Source organism: Sapajus apella, unplaced genomic scaffold (genome assembly GCF_009761245.1).
Source record: "Sapajus apella isolate SASKATOON/1434 unplaced genomic scaffold, GSC_monkey_1.0 scaffold35, whole genome shotgun sequence".
NCBI classification, from domain to species: Eukaryota; Metazoa; Chordata; class Mammalia; order Primates; family Cebidae; genus Sapajus; species Sapajus apella.
This window is the reverse complement of record NW_022436975.1, coordinates 1,083,123-1,092,274: the sequence shown is the minus strand read 5'-3', so window position 1 is coordinate 1,092,274 and position 9,152 is coordinate 1,083,123.

The window sequence follows — 9,152 nt, the reverse complement described above, 5'->3', positions numbered from 1 at the left end:
ACTTTGTCACACGGCACTCTGGCATACGGCACTGTGTCATACGGCACTCTGGCATATAGCGCTGAGCCATACAACACTTGGGTATACAGCACTGAGCCATATAGCACTCTGGCATACAGCACGCTGTCATACAGCACTGAGCCATACAGCACTCGGGCATACAGCACTGTGCCATACATCACTGTGCCATACAGCACTCTGCATACAGCAGTGTCATACAGCACCTTGTCATAGAGCACCGTGTCATGCTGCACCGTGTCATAGTGCACCGTTTCATAGAGCACCGTGTCATACAGCACCGTGTCATACTGCATCATGTCATACAAGCACCGTGTCGTGCTGCACTGTGTCGTACAGCACCGTGGCATACAGCACCGTGTCACAGTGCACCATGTCACACAGCACCGTGTCATACAGCATCGTGTCATAGAGCACCGTGTCATACTGCACCGTGTCACACTGCACTGTGTCACACAGCACCGTGTCATAAATATCGTGTCATAGAGCACCGTGTCATACTGCACCGTGTCACACAGCACCGTGTCACAGAGCACCGTGTCATACTGCACCGTGTCACACAGCACCATGTCATACTGCACCGTGTCATACAGCACCGTGTCATAGTGCACCGTGTCATAGTGCATTGTGTCATACATTACCGTGTCATACACCACCATGTCATACTGCACCGTGTCATACTGCACCGTGTCATAGAGCACCGTGTCATTCAGCACCGTGTCATAGTGCACCGTGTCATACTGCACCGTGTCATACAGCGCCATGTCATACAGCGCCGTGTCATACAGCACCGTGTCATAGTGCATTATGTCATACAGCACCGTGTCATACTGCACCGTGTCATACAGCACCATGTCATAGTGCATTACGTCATACAGCACCGTGTCATACAGCATCGTGTCATAGAGCACTGTGTCATACAGCGCCGTGTCATACAGCGCCATGTCATAGAGCACTGTGTCATACAGCGCCGTGTCATACAGCGCCGTGTCATAGTGCACCGTGTCATAGTGCATTATGCCATACAGCACCGTGTCATACTGCGCCGCGTCATACTGCACCGTGTCATAGAGCACCATGTCATACAGCACCGTGTCATACAGCACCGTGTCATACAGCACCATGTCATAGTGCACCGTGTCATAGTGCATTATGCCATACAGCACCGTGTCATACTGCACCGTGTCATACTGCACCATGTCATAGAGCACCATGTCATACAGCACTGTGTCATACAGCACCGTGTCATAGTGCACCATGTCATACAGCACCGTGTCATGCAGCACCGTGTCATAGAGCACCGTGTCACAGTGCACCGTGTCATGCAGCACCGTGTCATACAGCACCGTGTCATACAGCACTGTGTCATACTGCACCGTGTCATAGAGCACCGTGTCATACTGCACCTTGTCATACTGCACCGTGTCATACAGCACCGTGTCATACTGCACCACGTCATAGAGCACTGTGTCATACAGCACTGTGTCATAGAGCACTGTGTTAATCAACACTAGACTGTGCTGTCCTGCATTCGTCCATACTGTATTATCCTCCACTATGTACAGCTCAGCTTACCATAGCACAGTGGACACCAAGCGAAACATGCCGCCCTTTGCATTAACCGTTTACTCCGTGAACTTGGCACTGGCCTGACCCCTGTGCTCTGCTAGCACTGGCATGTCTAGGAGGATCCATGTGGCCCACTCATCCTATGAGCTGCAGGTTCACCTGCTAACTGGCCCACCCCTACCTCTTAACAGAGTCACCACCACGAGTCAGACGCTGCCAATCCTAAGATGTGGAACCAAGTCTTTGACCTGAACTTACATTGCAGCAAAGTTCTGCACCTCCACAATAGGATTTCATCCTTCTCCCGCAAACCCAGTCCCTCCTGCTTCTTCCTGCAGTTGGGCACATCAGAGGCTGTGGTGCCTCAGAGGCGTACAGAGCGCCTTTCAGCCCCAGCACAGGGACCCTGCCTGCTTTCCACGGAGTGGAACGTGGGGAATCCAGGGTGCTGGGTGAAAGGACCTCAGGGCAGGAGTGCTGCTTGCTCACTGGGGACCCCTGGTCCAGAAGTCAGGAACCTTGCGCTACCATCTCTCCCCGAATTTAGGAAATGCCCCTTTCGTCCAACAGCATCTCCAAACAATAAATGAGATGGATTTGATGATTTCTGAGGCTCATGGAAGCCCCTGAGTGACCATCTCCTTGCACAGTCCCTTGCACAGAGGACAAAGCTGTTCTTCCCTACACCATCCCAGTTACTGGGCCTCTCTAGCTTTGCACCAATAAATAAATGAGAGGCAACGATTTGCCCTGCAAGCTTGTCATGTGAACGTCTCCATAGGCTCCAGGCAATGTGGGAGCAGACAGTCCTCGTGAAGAGCCTGGGCCCGTCCCCACACCACAGCAGGCAACACTGCCAAAGGCCCGTGAAGGCAGCTAGGTGGTCAGTCTCTGCTAGAAGCACCCTCCCCTCCTAGTCAGCAGAGGCCTGCTCCCTCCACTCTCTCCAGCCACCCCTCCTCCCGACCTCTGTCTTGAACAGCAATGTGACACCTACATCCCGGGATTCATGAGCTGTAAGATTAAAGAAAAATTTATTTTAGGCCGGGTACGGTGGCTCACACCTGTAATCCCTGTAAGGCCAAGGTGGGCAGATCACGAGGTCAGGAGTTTGAGACCAGCCTGACCAACATGGTGGAACTCCCCTCTCTATTAAAAATACAAAAATTAGCTAGGTGTGGTGGCACATGCCTGTAATCCCAGATACTCAGGAGGCTGAGGCAGGAAAAGTGCTTGAACCTGGAAGGCAGAAGTTGTGGTGAGCTGAGATCAGGCCACTGCACTCCAGCCTGGGCAACAGAGCAATACTCCGTCTCCAAAAAAAAAAAAATTATTTTCACCAAGGAGTGAACCAAAAGAAAGATGTCTAAGAAATGAATGTCTAATGGCAAAATTTCAGATATCTACTCTCTGGTTGGAGAAGGACACACAGAGGATCATTCTGAAACACCTGAAATCCCACCAGATAGGCAGTGAGCTGATCTGAAGCATCAGCCAGAGCCGCTACGAGACTGAGCTAGAACCACAGCCTGCCTCTGGGAATGCTGACTCCCAATGTCATGAACGAGCGCGGCTGCAGTGCTGTGATCCATCAGGCTGTGGGCGCCAGCACCTCCTGACAGGTTCCTGCAGGGCTGTGTCACATCGCACCTTAACCATTGTTTACCCCCCTCACTGTCTCTGTCCCTCCACCTTTGCTCCTGGGGAGCCCAGTGCAGGGTGGGGCTCAGAGCGGACACCACATGAGCATCTGGTCCACACAGGACTGGAGGGGTGGGTGGATGTGGAAGAGAAGTCCCAGAGTGGGAAGCAGGCATGGTAGCCAAGCAAAGGTGGGCACGAGTCACGTGATGGTTCTCAGCGGCTCACACTGGGAGGCACCCAAGTTCAAGTCACCCGAAGCACAAAGGCAGGAGACCCAGAGTGTGAGTCACAGTCACAACCAGAGCTCCCAGCCGAATGTTCTGGGTGCCGTCAACAGACACAGCCCTCGCGGCGTTTAGAGTGAGGAGAGAGCACACCCCTCACCCTCCTCACCTGCCTTCCCAGGCTGTTCATACCCTCTACTTATGTAGGAAGTCCCTGCCTTTGACCCAGAGTTCTGTGATCAAAACCAAGACAGGGTGGCCTTTTCTCACAGACAGCAGAAGAGAGAAGGGGGAAGGCGGCACGAACTTCCTCAGCGTGCTCGCAGGTGAGAACGGTGCAGAGCGGGCGCTTTGCTAGAAGGCAAGGCCACCCAGGACCAGTCTGTGCAGGGAAGGACCATGCCCTAATGGACTCGAGTGCCGCTGGGGATGGCAAAGGGGGAAATGATACAGGGAAAAATGATGTCAGGGGAATTCCTGGGATTGCTAAAACCACAGGTTGTAAAATATCTGCCAAGGTCAATAACATGTCGCATGCACTCCTTGATATTCCTGTAGACATCTCAGAGAAAAGTGGTCCCACTTTCATAAACAAGATCCCTGTTTACACACAAAGCTATTGTGTCAGCTCCATTCTCTTCCTCCTGGGGAGGGAAAGAACTTTCTACTGTGATTCTCAAAGGACACTGTGCTGCACTCCACAGACCTTCTGTGCAGCCATGCAGGAAGTTAGAGCAAGGAAGTGGCTGGGCTCCTCGAGTGTGTCGTGATGACAGAGATGGCCATTTGCTATGGCCCTGTTTGACAGAAGGAAATAATTAGCTGCAGAACGCACTCTGATTTGTAGGAGAGATAACATCCACCTAGAGTGTGGAATTGCTCTCAGCAAACTGTGGAGAAAGACGGCGATGTTATCACATTTCTGGAATACAGCATCTTTCTTCCCAGAAAACACTGCCTATTGGGGCCAAGGGGGTGCTAAGGGAATAAACAGGTCCCACTGCACCCAAAACCCATTTGAAGTAACAGTATCCTGGCGTTTATAAGACATGACCTTTTCTGTACCAAGCCCTAAAAAAATAACAAAATAGTATCACATTGTTAAAGTTATAACGTTATGATGGTGCAGTGGTGCCCCTGAACCATTTCACGTGGAATCCAAAACTCTGTTCACATTTATCGTCTCATGTGCAGACTCCTCCACCCATCAGCTTTACCACTCAATCGATTGATCAAATATTTATTGAGAATCCAGCATTCAAGCTGTAGGGCTAAGCATTGGTCACTAAGTTATTATAGACACTTGATCGTTGTCAACATGATGAGACCTCAACAAAGAGATCATCACTGAATCTCCATAAAAATACCAACCAAGTCTGTTTTTAATGCTCACAATGTTTCTTGGCCCAGGCATGTCTTTTAAAATAAACTATACCATAAAACCCTCCTTATCTAGAACCCTGATGACCAGGCAGGGCAGAAGACTATTATTAAACTATCTTACCTATATCAGGACTTTTGGTACCTACAGAAGATTCAGCACTCTCTGTGCGGAATGGGTGGGTAGATGGATGGATGAATGGGTGGGTGAGTGGATGGGTACATGGGGCCTTTATATCTGTAATTTGAAAAGAAATGAGAAAGGTAAGGGAGGGGGTGACTGTGAATGAGAAAAATAGTGACAGCTTAGAACTTTGAAGCTAGCCAGGAAAGGGAGAAAATAAACTCCCTATTTTCTTAGGCAAACAAATTCTAAACTGTGCTAGCTGAAGGACACTCAGGCTACTGTTAGTACAATAAAAAGGACACGTGCCAACAGTTCCCATGTTCAACGACACCTCGCTAAAAAGAATGGCTGACTTCACCATTTCACCTTCAGTCTTGGCTCCTCCAGCCAGAGGAAAGGATGGACATGTCAACAAGTATTTCTCAGAGCTTTAAGTGTTTGTGAATCTAGGAGGATATACATCTCCTTCCTCACTGATGCATTCTGATTTTTAAGCCACTGCAAATGAAGGTAGGAGCCACAGCTTAGCACACAAGTTGATAAGGTCTTTGAAAATCAAATCTATTTAACATATTTTCACAGGAAATATGACACATTTGAATGTTCTAGTGTTAAAAATTAGAGGGTATGCCCCTTATATGTCACGGTGGCACTATGAATACATGTCAGTGATAGCAACAGACCAAAGCAAAATGACACACAACAGGAGTCTTCCTCACCTGTTGGCCCAGCCCTGAGGGAAGAAAGTGCTCAAAACATGGTGATGTCATTAACCTGGAAACGGAGTTCAACGGTTATTGTGCCCTTATCTTCTTAGGGTCACAATGATAAAATTCACTTACAACAGTGTAAATGGATTTATCAGATCGCTTCCTAGAAAAGCAGACTTGGCATAGGAAGTGTGTGAACAGGTAGATGTTGATTGATGGAGAGAAAAGAGAACGTCTAGAGAGGCACAGGGACAGGAAAAGGAACACAGAAGCCCAAAAATACCGTCACACCTTTGAGGTTTGCATGGCACCAGTCCTGACCATGAGCAAACGCATTGTTATTTTCTCTGTCCAACAAGGCTACGGACCCAGCCTGGTTTTGTCCTACCACGTGCACCCAGACTCTGAGCTCCCCGTCACTGCGGCCACTCTAACCCATTGCGACATCAAGCAGAGGAGCGAGCTTTAAACTCCTGGGGCTGGATTTGCAGGATGAACCTCCATCTTTAAGAAAAGATGCAGTGGGGCAAGATAACGCCAGGCAGAGAAAGAGAATCAGTGAGACTGCTTTTCACAAAGGCGAACGATTGGGAACCACGAGGAACTCACTGTCGACTGCAGAGGCCTGCCACCTCTGTGCTTTCGGGGTGAGGAAATGGGCACTCGGGTTGGTAATGAGGACCAGAGTCCTCAGCCAGGTCCAGACAATGCTGAGACACTGATTCAGACCTCTCGAGTCTCTGCTTATTAGATCCCCTTAATGACAGAAAAATCCCCGGACCTGATGACAGCATTGAAAGAACATGTACCCCTTTTCTGCAGATTAGAGAAGCAAACTGCAACTTTGCAAAAAGTTCCCAGAAAAGAGAGGGCACTTAATCAAACTCAAAGACTTGGAGCTGGAGGTGAACTCAGAAGATCTGCTTCAGGCCCCTCATTTACAAAAGGAGAAACATCCCAACACCCTGTCACAGTCATTGAATGGCAGAGTAAGGACATGACCAAGTCCCCCAGGCCCTTCCACACCATGCCTCCTTCTCTGTGACCCGGAAATAGCAGCTTTTTAACACGATAGATAGTTATACCTTGTGCTGTCAAACCACAGAAGACAAGCCCAAGACCACTGCTTTGCATAAGACTTTCTGCCATCCAGAGGATGGGAACTCAGGTCTTGATCGAGAACATCAAACTTGATGGCTTCTCAAACGACACTAGCCACAGTTTCCAGACGATGAATGACTCAGCAGATGAAAACCTTGGAACTTTCTAACAACTTCTATCTTTTCTTCCGGGAGAAGTTCCACCTGTCCCAGGGCCATGCCAGGGATGCAGGAGATTGGGGGTGGCCAGTGACCATGAGGATGACACCAATCTGGAAAGGCCACCCTGGGACTGAGCTCTGTGGCAAGCAACGCAAGGCGCATTACCTCACCTACCCACCAAGGAGAGCTCCCATCTTCCCATAGGGTACCAAGATTTATTTCACCACATGTTGGTTGACCCGTAGTGAACAAATGCTCCCAGAAAGGTTTCAATTATCCTCTGTCTGGATTATCCATCCAAAACACCAGGCTGGAGGTCTAAGAGAACACAGCACACTCTGGAGGATTTCAGACCACAGGAGTTCAGGCTGTGGGACGTGGCATCCCTCCCACTTTAGGTCATGGCTGTGCCCCTGAGAGAGGTCACTGACTGTTTAAGCCAAGGACTGCACTTGTGCACAAGGAGTCATCATCTCTAGCAAGCGACGTGTCATCTTATGATGACATGGTCACCGATCAAACCCAACAGCTAACACCCTACACGCATCTGCTTCACAAGAAAAGACGAAACACTGAGTCCCAGAATTTCACTTCTAGATATCTTTGCTAGAAAAGTACTCAAATATGGGCACAAAGGGACACAGGTTAGGATGTTCATAGCAGCAATATTTGTGTTGTGACCCATCAGAAAATCCCAAATATTTGTCAATAGAGAAAATGGCCAAATTCACTGTGGTGCAATGCAGCTGCTAAACAGACACACACAGAAAGGTCTTTCAGACAAAATATGCCAAGCATAAAAGCCAGTTTGCAACACATGTATAGTATACCATACCACGCATGTTTTTATATCCATACATTTTTATATGGACACATAAGTGTATGCAGATAATATAAAAAAAAAAAAAAGATAGTGCATGTCACACCAAACTGATAACACAGTGTATTTCTGGGATGAGGACAGGATTATAAAAGGGGGTGATAGGGATCTTTTGCTTTATTTGTATATATAGACTACAGATTTATGCATCACCAGTGAGATATATGTATATCTATCTCACCAGTGTAATTAAAAGAAAGAATAGAACAGTAGAATGAAAACAAATCAAGAACTGGATGGTGAAACCAAGGCCTAGGGCACGAGGAGCCCACCTGTGGAGGGGCGAGGTGTGCACTCAGGAGGGGCCCAGCCCCACACGGAGAGAACCAGGCCTTGGGGACATTTGCCGGCCTGATCCAGTCCCTCACCGTGCCTGGCCAGCTTCTCCTGGGCCTGTCTTCCTGGACCCTGCACCTCCACTCCTGGCCCGTGCTCTGACCTCAGCATGTTCACTTGATTCCAAGAAGGTGCCTGCCCTCTGGTCCAGGACACACGCTGTGGCCAAAGGGCACCCCCTTCCTTTTTCACCCTGGCCCAACAGAACCCTCCCAGACTTATTGAACAGAACCTGTCCACTGGCTTCAGAAGCCGGTGAAAGTCAGACAGCTAAAAATGGTGCTCAGCACAAATTGCTTCTCAAGTCAGGAAGGGAGGAGGAAGATATTCGTGCCTGACCCCGGATCACACACAGGACAGCAAGGGCTAAGGGACAAAACTCTGTATCATTTTATCTCCATTTGTCTCTTCCATCTTAGGTTCATGCGCAACCTTCTTCAGTGTGCAAAAGGTAATTTGCAAATCAAGTCGAATACGCCCAACCTCACCTTGTTCGTGTATTGCTTCTCTCTGCATCCAGGCCTTCTGCTTTTCTGGTTCCGGCTTCCATTTTTTCGCTGCAACCTCCGCCTCCTGGATTCAAGGGATTATCCTGCTCAGCCTCTGGAATAGCTAAAACTATGTAACTGTTACAGTAGCCTGCACCACCACACCCAGCTAACTTTTTTATTTTTTGTTAGTACAGATGGGGTTTCACCATGCTGGCCAGACTGGTGATCCACCTGCCTCAGCCTCCCAAAGTGCTGGGATTACAGGCATGAGCCACCACAACTGGCCAAGCTGGCATTCTTTCTAAAAAACAAATACTGCATCGCCCCGCCCCTGTTCAAAACCACCAAGTATACCCACACCCACACCTTAGGGACCAGCTACATACCACAACCTAGCTTAGACACCAGGCACACCCCACAGCCCAGCTTAGGCTCCAGGTATACCCCACAACCCAGATTGGGCTCCAGGTACACCCCACAACCCAGCTTAGACACCAGGTACACCCCACAA